The following is a 10207-nucleotide window of genomic DNA, read 5'->3' on the forward strand; positions in this document are numbered from 1 at the left end:
CCCTCTCCCCTCCTTCAAGGGTGACTGTGCCGCTGACGTCAGGCGGCTTTGGGTTCATTCCCTGGCACCGGGACTTTATTTTCATAACAGCATGCAGTGCCGCGGAACTGGAATAGGCGTGTCCCCTCCCCCTGACCCTCTCCCGCCCCTTGTCCCTCTGCTCACCCCCTCGCTTGCTCCCTCCCTCCGGCGACAGCTGCCTTTATAACCGCTCGGCGCCGCGAGGGCGGGATAGCGCCTGCTGGCTTCCCCAGCGCCGAGGGGCTCCAGTGCTGCCTCCCACGCGCGGGAAGCGAGCAGCTCAAGTTCACGCGCCAAAGCCAGGGCTTAAGGGTAAGTGAGGCGCACGCCGCCCGGGGCGGTCTCGGCCCCTCCAGATTTAAATGGGGGGGGGGGGGGGGGGTGGAGTGCGGCGCTGGGTGGGGTGGGATACAAGAAAAGAGGACTCCCTGGTAATGGACTACAGCTGGCTATGAGGCAAAAAATCCCAAGAAAGGAATTTCTCTAGTTTAACTCAACTCAGATTTCCGCCCCCCCTACGAGCTTCCCCGGGCTCAGAGGCGGAGAGCAAAAAGAGAGTCAGGATAATAGTTTGTGCTCAGACACGTTGTAGGAACTTTTAGCAGGTGGAATCCTGGCTGGGCAGGTGAGCAGTTTGGGGATCATACTAGGGCAAGAAAAAAGAAGGAGGAAAATTTTAGAGCAAGGGACTGGGAATGGGATGGTTGGGGATTGGGGGTAGGGGGAGGTAGGAGGAGGGAGATGGTGACAATTGCTACTTCACTCAGGTACTGAAAAGTTTTGATTTATTTTGTCCTTCCACAACAAGTGCTGGCTTCTGAATTTTGGGAAGTAGCTTGTAGAAGCCATCGCTTTTCTCGATGTGTGAGGCTGTCAGCAGCACAGCATTCCCTCCCTGGCTGTCCTTTGAGTTGCTCAGGAACCTCGGGGCAGATGGAAGTTGAATATTCAATAACAGCCCACCTTCTGGCAACAACTAGATAGGACCCAGGTATGGCCTCAAGGCTGTCCAAAGTGCTCCCTTAAACATCCACAGGGAAGGAAGGGCTAGTCATAGGGGAATCAAGAATCAGAATCAAGGAATTTGAAAGATTTTTGGTTCCCAACTTCTCCTCAGAGGCCACACCTGTTGAAGGGTTCTGTTGAATCAGCCACCACTTTGGGCTCCTTCCTGAAGGGGAATACCTGAACCACTTCAGATAGAATGGGCTGGGGCCCACGGGAGGGGTGAGAATGGGGGTCAGAAGTCCACCCTCCAGGTCTGTGTGCTGGCTGTTATTACTAGGAGAGGGAAGAATGACAGAAAGGAAGGGTCAGCAGAAGCGTTACCTGGGAAACAGAAAGGTCCCTCTGAGGGTATGGTGAGATATGGGCTCACAGGGCAGATAGAAAGGAGCAGAATGCTCCTGGGAAGCACTTCCTGGGAAGTGCTCTCAGTCTTGAGTCTGGAAGAGTGATTTCTCAGCCAGGCTCTGCTGCACCGTGTAGCCATGAGACAGCCAGGGCCTGGGCCTTGAGTTCCTCTGAAGGGGTCTTGGGAAGGCCCCCAGCTCCTTTCCATGGCTGAGATTCTAGCCCTTCTGTATCCTTAGTGAAAATTGGATTTTGACTGTGACTTCATTCTGCTCATTTTGGAAGTTTGTCTTCAGGTCCACTTCTGTTTAAATATCCAGATTGAGCTGAGAAAATGGTGAGGAAATGATGTGTTGGTATATTAGGACCTTAAAAAACAATGAATTGAATAGTATTTTCACTTGAGGGGTCTCGGATTTTCTGAGTAGTTTGGTGTGTTTGTTTCTATTTTTATTTCTATATTATTGCCTTGTGGCCAGAGTATGTGGTCTGTATATTTCTTATTTTAGGATTTCAGTGTGTGTGGTCTAAAACATACTGTTTTTGTAAATGTTCCACAACCACTTCAACAGAAGCAATCATATAGAGCAGGGATTGATAAACTAGGTCCATGGCCAAACATCTCACAGCCTCTTTTTGTAAATAGTTTTGTTGGAACACAGCCATGCTCATTTGTCTATGGGTTATCTATGGCTTTCAGCTACAAACATATGGCCTGCACAGCCTAAGCTACTTATTAGTTGGCCCTCTACAGAAAATGTTTGCTGGTCACAGATATAGAAGATCTGCATTATATGATTAACAATGGAGATATAAACATATGAACAATGGATATGAGCATAGAGAACATATGAACTTAGAGAATATTTCAAGTAAGGTATCCATAGAACATTTATAAAAATTTACCATATTATTATTCCTTTGTCTTTTTCATCTGCTGAGGACTGATAAAGAATATTAAAGTCTCCTATAACTATTGTATTTCTTTTGATTTCTCCTTGTATTTCTGGTAGTTTTTGTTTTATGTGTTTTGGTGCTATGTTACTTAGTGCATAAAAGTTTATAACAGTTGTATCTTAAATGTGGAGTATCCCTAATTATTATAAAGCAAGTTTTTGGTCCATATAATATCTTTTTGCATTAAACTTTGTGTGATATTAATATCTCAGCTCTTAATTTCCTTATCTTCAGCAAGCTATTTAATTTTGTACTTGATACATAATACCTGATAAATAAACACTGTTATTATTACTTATTTTTGCATTTATTTACATTTTTTTCTTTTGCTTTCAATGTTTTTTTTTTTGTTTTGTTTTGTTTTTAGAGAGAGGGAGGAGGGGCAGAGGGAGATGGGGAAAGAGAATCTTAAGCAGGCTCCACACCCAGGGAAGAACCTGTCATGGGGTTGATCTCAACAACCCTGAGATCTTGACTTGAGCTGAAATCAAGAGTTGGACACTTAACCTTAACTGAGCCACCCAGGCATCCCAACTTTCAACCGTTTCTGAATCCTGTTGTTTTAGGTGATGTTCTTATAAGTATATTATAGTTTAATTTAGTCTTTTTTTCAAAATGAAGAAGTTACCATTTACATTTATTGTAATAATTGTTGCTTGCTATTGCCAAATAATTTTTGGCCACATGTTCTGCTCTCTCCGTCCTTTCCCATACTAGGTAGCCTGTATCTACTAGGGTGCCGAGTGGTTGGTTGTGCTATTCTCAGGGCTTAAAACACAGGCTTGTAAGGAGAGATGATAAGTTTAGTTTGGGACTTGTTGGATTGAACATTAATATGTTCCCTTTATATATTAATATATTTAAGGGGTGCCTGGGTGGCTCAGTCAGTTAAGCATCTGCCTTCCGCTCAGGTCATGATCCTGGAGTCCTGGGATCAAGCCCCGCAACAGGGTCCCTGCCCGGCGGGGAGTCTGCTTCTCCCTCTGCCCCTCACCCCTCTCATGTGCTCTCTCTTTCAAATAAATAAAATCTTAAAGAAGGTATCTTTGGGAGTTGTGAGCTGGTATACCAGTAGAGGACTTTATCCACCTATTTTCTGGAAATTTTATTTCTTAAAATCTTGGGCCTAAAAGGTTTGGAAGTTTCACTCAAAATCTTATTTTCTTTCGTGCTTTAAAAAGATTTCCAGTATTTTATTTTATGTTCCAGCAGTTTATTTTACAATAATGTAAACTCCATGTGCTCTGTTTAGAATGGAGGAAGATGGTATGTAAGGATCCCAGGGAACTACCCGAAAGTGAAGAGACTGGGATAAGCACCGTAGTTACTCTTGTTTAGATCTGTCTAAAGAGGTTCGGTAATTTTTTTTTCTCTCAGTTACTACAAAGAAACTCAATTCACTGATGTTATTCAGATGTTATTCATAAGCTGTTGCCATAATCACTTTTATGTCATCAGAATTAGGATGACTACTCAGAACAGGGGATCCTGGAGATTTCCCTGTAGACACTTTCCATTTATAACTAATCCTTCATCGAGGGCAGAGAAATTCCTGTGGGACTCCACCCTTGTCTTAGAACTCAGCCTAGATATGAGGATAAGCATCAGTACATACTCATCTTCAAAAATTCTTCCTCCCCATTCCTCACACTTGATAATAAATAACTTAACTCTGAGTAAATATTCAGTGGTCAGTCTTAGTCCAAAACCACTGTGCAGAGCAGAGCGCCTATTGAGGAGGATACCAACAAACAGAAAATTTGCTCTGTTACCTTAAGAAGCTTGTTATCTGATGGTTGAGTCAACATTGATATTAATATATAATATAAAACATATATATGGAAAAACTTGAGCGCTAAGAAATAATGAAGAGACCTACAAAGTTAGAATGAGATGGGACTAATAATTTTTAAAAACCTCAAGATAGAGTTAAGTTTTGGGCTAAGTTTTGAAGCAGTATGGTAAATGGATTGTGACTAGGAGGGAAAGGGTCTTTCTGGCTGGGAGAACAATGCACATGCAGAGGCAAAGAGCATGACTTTATCACAAGACCTTGGATGAGCCCAATTCCCTTCTGGATAGGAATACTCTTGGAAGATCGGCTTGCCTTGCGTGGAGGTGGAGAGAGGGGGAGTTAGGAAGGCAGGAAGAGAGGGGTGGGAGGACCCATTGGAGAAAAGTCATGAAGCTCAAATTGGGACTGAATCTGTTATAACCTAAAAAGGAGCTAATATGTTAATCCAAAGATCCCTTCCCTTCTTTGTTCCCTTCCTTAAGCATTTAACTCTGTTGACTGCTCTTTTATTTTTATTTATTTATTTTTTGAAACTGCTCCTTGGCTTCTGGGAAACCACTCAGGCTTATTATTATTATTATTATTATTATTATTATTATTAGCAACCCCTGATCATTTTTTTAAACACCTTTCGCTGACTCCTGCATTGATGAGATGGTCATGGTCCTGCCCTTGGCCCCCTTCTCACTGTACTTGCTCCCTGTGTGATCTGGTTTTCCTCTCAAGGCTTCAGATGCCTCCTCTAGACCCACCCGGTGTGTACAGCCCACACCTCTCCGGAGCCTTGGACTCGCATGTCCAAGTGCAGAGGGGGTCAGCACAACCTGGGGTCCTAGAGCCTGGCTTCTAAGTGCCATGAAATCTCAGGCAAGTTATTTAATTTCTCTGTGCCTCAACTTCCAAAAAGGGGCATACTAATGGGTTGTTGTGGGAATTAAATGAAGCAGTGTGTAGCCCAGAGCAAGCTCTCAGGAGGATTTCGTGCTTGTCATTTCTGGATGCCGCCAGTTGCATGGCCCATATTCATCTTAGATTGAGCACAGCTCCATTTGGCATCGGTCCTCAGCAGCCTGTATTTCTAAGTTCCATTCAGTTGCCTACGCCAGAAATCTGAGAATTAACCTGGACTCTTTCATTCCCCAAGCCCTGTCTCTTCTGCCTTCCTAAAAATCTCCCACTATTTGCTGCACATCTTTCAGGACTCACCTCCTTGGTCTCTATAGCGTTAAAAAAAAGACCCATTAGTTGGAATGACTCACTGTTTTCCATGTGCCCTCAGCATTCCCTGGCCACCCTGTGCCCCCTTATTTGTATGTCAGGGGGACCCTATTGGTCCTCCCAGGGGCAGCAGCCCCACTTTTGATCCGTGTGACTCATACACTTAACACAGTGCCTGACACAAAGTAGGTACTTAAATGTTTGTTGATTGAGTGTACGATCGCTCGCTGTGGAGACTTCTCAGAGCCGGTTTAAGTGGAGAGAGGCTGGAGTCATGGAGAAAAGCTTCAGAGTTCCTAACAGTGATTTCAAGATGAAATGAAAAATTACATTATGATTAAGACCATTTGTAAAGGGATAGTCTTCCCAGGTATGTGACACTGAACATGTAATTTCTTTTTCTTTCTTTTTAAAAATTTATTTGAGAGAGAGCATGCCAGGGGGAAGGGCAGAGGGAGAGAGAATCTTTTAAGCAGACTCAGAGCCCAAGATGGGCCTGGGGCTTGATCCCACCACCCTGAGATCACTGCTGGGCTCCATCCCATGACCCTGAGATCACAACCCGAGCCAAAACCAAGAGTCCCACACTCAACCTACTGCAACACCCAGGCACCCCTGGACGTATAACTGCTAAGAGTCAAGTCTTCTCACCTGTAAAATGGGTTGTAGGAATAGTAAATGAGATAGATAAAAGATGTAAAAACATGTACGTGAGAGAATACCTATAAATACATAACCACTCAGCATTGTGCCTGGCTCCGGGGAACTCGGTATGTGACACTAGTCCTGACTATTTTTACTCATAATTATATTGTGACTATTACAATATATCGAATGGGGCGATTCAAGAGGAGGGAGAAAACTGAAATGCTAGAAAATCACACATTTGCCTGGCTGGGGTATGTGAAGACTCAGCTTCAGCAATCTGAAGTTATTTGGTATTATTCCCCAGGCAGTGCTAACAGGTAGGTATTGTCCTCTTCATTTTCAGATGATAGAATGAGATCTGTCTCATAGGAGGAAGATAAGATTGGCTTTGGCAAGGCTGGGGCCCCAGGTTATTCATGCTCAGATACTCTGGGGCGGGGCTGGGCTGGGACGGGCGGGGCGGGGCCTAGAGGGGCGGGGCTGGGCGGGGCCCGGGCGCTGCACGTCGGCCGGCTGCGCAACCTTCCAGGTCTAGGCTTCAGCATCCCACCCCCCTGGGGAGAAGAGAGGAGTCTCGGGGAAGCTGGAGGACTCATCAGTGCTGGCGTTTGTGCTTGCACAGCAGTCAGCGCCCTACGTCTGTCAAGAGCGTCTGTCCAGGTCTAGGGTCAGCATTGCTCCACTACCCGGTGGCTTTGTCCTGCAGGTGCGCCTTCGCCGGGTGGCGCTCTCCTTGGCCTGCACTCAGACCCTGAGTCACCTCCAGCCCTGTTTTGGGGTTTGGTTAGGAGTTGGCAGGACATGTTCTTTTAATGACGGGAGGTGGGGCAAGAAGAATGAGGGGGAGGGAGCAAGATTTGGCAGTTGTCTAAAAGGAGCTTCCTAGAGGGATGAACAGTGAGGCTGGACGTGGGCTCGCACCCTCTAGTTCAGCACCGCACCCTCATTTTACAGAGGAGAGGAGGGAGGTTCCAGGAGATAGTGTCCATACCTGACGCGATTGAAACCTCTTCTTTCTAAAGGGGTAGGATAAAGACAGGGCTTGGACTTGAGCCCAGAAAGTGACTCCTGCCTTTCTTCCTCCCCTATCCTCTCCTCCTCTTGTGCTTCTTCTTCCTTTTTTTCTGCCTTTTACCTGTCCTTTTTCTTTGTAATTTTTCTTTTCATGCCCTGACTCATTCCAGAAGGGCTTAGGACAGGGCAGGTGACTTGAAGGCCTCGGTTGTAGGTGTTGTTGGGTTACTGGACAGTGGCTGGTTAGCTTAGTTAGCAGCTGTAATAAGTGAAGGGGGTCTCACCCTTATGACTAATGAAAAGTCCTTTCCTCACATCCTAGGTCAGAGGCTACACACACTAAAACTGTACCATGTTCCTCCAAAGTGCAGGGTTTAGTCATCAGGGAGTTGGGTGGCAATGGAGGACTGGCTTCTAGTAAATCCGTCTCTGCTTACTGGGAAATCTCAGGATTCATGCTGTCTGAGGAGATCCCTGGAGTCATTTAGATGGGAACATGGTTCCACACCTGGCCCAAAGCCCCTAGCCTCAGACCCAGAGTGTGTTTTAGACAGCCCACAGGAGGAGGAGGATAGGAGAAAGGGAGGTTAGAACTCAGGACAGCAAACAGGGAGCTAATGAGGAAACCAGGTACGCCCCATCCAACGCTACCGCATCTCATGAGCAGCCCCTCCTCTCCCACCAGATTCCACTCCTATCCCTGCACACACTCATCCATCCTGGTTAGGCTTTTACCACGTGTCAGGTGCTAGTCCAGAGACTGGGGAGAGATACTTAACAACTCAGTCCCCACCTTCTCAGAGCCTTTGAATCCAGAGGAAGACACAGACTTAGTGCCAATAGGCATTGCAGGGCTGTGTGAGGAGCGCGATGGTGGGAAGTGCAAGAGGGCCAGCGGGGGCCGAGGATGTAGAGCCTTCTGCCTTTGTGCAGGATTGTGGCTCTTCCTCCCCTGGCCGCAAAGAGTGGCTCAAAGAGGACAAGCCCAGAGAGGGAGATGGGTCTTCTGAAGTGGTCCAGGTGAGGTGGATGGCCTTTGGGAGAAGTGGAATATTCGAGATACTGAAGAGATGGAATCCATAGGACCTGCGTGTTGGGTCTGGTAATGTGGGATAGGGATTTCTCGGGCCATGTCCCAACTCAGAGATGGATCTGAAGTTGGCTTTTAGTGCCTCTGCCCCGAGTTCACAAATGGGGAGACCCCTGTGATGCCTCCTGGCCCATCTCATCTTCTCTCACAAGACCTCCTTTCCGGCCCTGCCTCCTGCAGCGGGTCTGGGGGACAGTCATTTTGGTCCCGTGTAGGAATCTGAGGCTATGCATAATTCGAACACCTGGAGCAGCTCACAAGGGTTGGCTTTGTGCCTCAGTGGATTTCGCCCATGCTCAAAGCCTCGTGCGGCGCCTGAGGGCCGATGTAGTCACCTCCATTTCTGAGGCCAGGTCCCTCCCGGCTCTAAAGTTCTTACCAGACAAAGGGCTGCTCGGTGTAACTTTGGAGTTAGAATTCCGGTTTGAATCCTGGCCCTGCCATTTCCTTGCTGCGGGACTTTGGTGAGTCAGCTGACTTGTGCCTCAGTTGCTGCAGGTGGAGGCAGGAATAATGACGACATGAGCTTCGGCATAAGGTGCTTGTGCCGGTTAAGAGGGTAGAGCCGTAAGAGCATGCCTGATCTGTGCCGAGAGTGAGTTAGTGTTGAGACTTTCCCTCCCCATTCAGAGCAGCCCGAGAGTAAATTGCTTCTTTCAGCCCCCATTTGGTCTTCGTAGGAGCTAGTCTTTTCTTGGCCGGACCCTGGGTCTCTCTGTCCTTGACTTTGGTTACAAATGATGGCCAAAGGGTTGCATTCCATTTTCTCTTTCTTGCTCCAGCCCTTATGTTCTTCTCTAAGGCTGTTTTGCTAGCTCCTGGCAGTTCATATTCCCAAATGCTGATTGCTTCCCTTTTTCCCTCAAACCTCGCTTTCTAGCAGTCCTTTTTAGCTTCTCAGAACCCTGTCCTTTCCCCTAGCCGTCTTCCCTATCTCCTTTCCTCATCTGGACCACTCCCTGGGTGACACAGGGCCTTCTCTGTACAGAGCTGCTTGTTAATGAGTCCGGTGAGTTTTATTTTCCTCTGACCAAATTCAGAGTACTTGGGACATTTTAGACCCATTGCACAATGCCTGTCATGCTGGAGGAAGAGGTGGAGGAGGGCTAACAGAGGTGAAGTAAGGATAATTCCGACAAAATTAGTCACTCAGATAAAAGCGTATTTACTAAGAAAAAATTTAAAAAGACATTAGTGAGAGAATTGGGAAATATGAACCCTAAGTGGATATTTGATATTATAGGGTTATTCTTAACTTTTGAAGTGCGGTTAAGTTAAAAAGGAGTTTTATCTTTTAGAGATACACACTGAAGTGTTTGTGCATAAAATGATATGATGTCAGGTGTTTGCCTAAAAATAATCTAGTAAGTGGGGTAGGGATGGCAATGAAGCAGAATTGGCCATATATTGGTAATTTCTGAAACCAAGTGATGAGCCCATGGGCTTTGCGAGTATGCTTGAAAATGTCAACATTTCTTGAAAAACGGTGGGTTTAAAAAAAATATTTTATTTATTAAGAGGGAGAGAGTGAGAGAGCAAGCGGAGCAGGGGAGGGGGGTGGCGCGGAGAGGCAGAGGGAGAAGCAGGTTCCCTGCTGAGCAGGGAGCCAGACTTGGGGCTCGATCCCAGGACCCCGAGATCATGACTAGAGCCCAAGGCAAGCGCCCAACCAACTGAGCCACCCAGGCGCCCCTAAAAACAATGTTCTAAGGCACTTCAGTGTCTGTTTCCCCATCTCCCGTGTATGATTGGGGTGGGAGGTGGAGGTGAAATTGAGGGAAATCGGTTTTCTCCCCTCTCCACACCCGTGGCCCATTGCTCTCATCGGACCCTGGTCTGCGGATGCCAGGAGGCCCGAGACACAACCCCGCCTACACCAGAAGGGAGCGGCCCGGAGGTTCACGTTGGGGGCGGGAGGTTCTGGCTCACTGTTCCTCTGGCCAGCACCACAACCATCTTTTAGACAAACACCTCATCGATCTCTGTCAAGACTTAGAGTCCTCAAGCCCGAAGTCCTTCAGAGTTCCCGGGTGATGCTGATGACTGCTCGTCAAGGGACAGTACTACCTTGAGGGGTGGGGAAGGAACCACTGGCCGGGGGGGGGGGGGGG

At 47.0% G+C, this 10207-nt stretch overlaps 1 protein-coding gene across 1 annotated transcript in view; it reads left to right on the forward strand.

The window, feature by feature from the left end:
- Window positions 1–279: 279 nt before the first annotated feature.
- GPRC5A (G protein-coupled receptor class C group 5 member A) overlaps window positions 280–10207 on the forward strand; it is an 18483-nt gene continuing 8555 nt past the window's right edge. Inside the window, exon 1 of the mRNA XM_032391768.1 lies at window positions 280–333. The gene's annotated coding sequence lies outside the window, so the exon portion shown is untranslated. The remainder of the gene's footprint in view (window positions 334–10207) is intronic.

This window comes from Phoca vitulina, unplaced genomic scaffold (genome assembly GCF_004348235.1).
Source record: "Phoca vitulina isolate PV1807 unplaced genomic scaffold, GSC_HSeal_1.0 scaffold64, whole genome shotgun sequence".
NCBI lineage: Eukaryota > Metazoa > Chordata > Mammalia > Carnivora > Phocidae > Phoca > Phoca vitulina.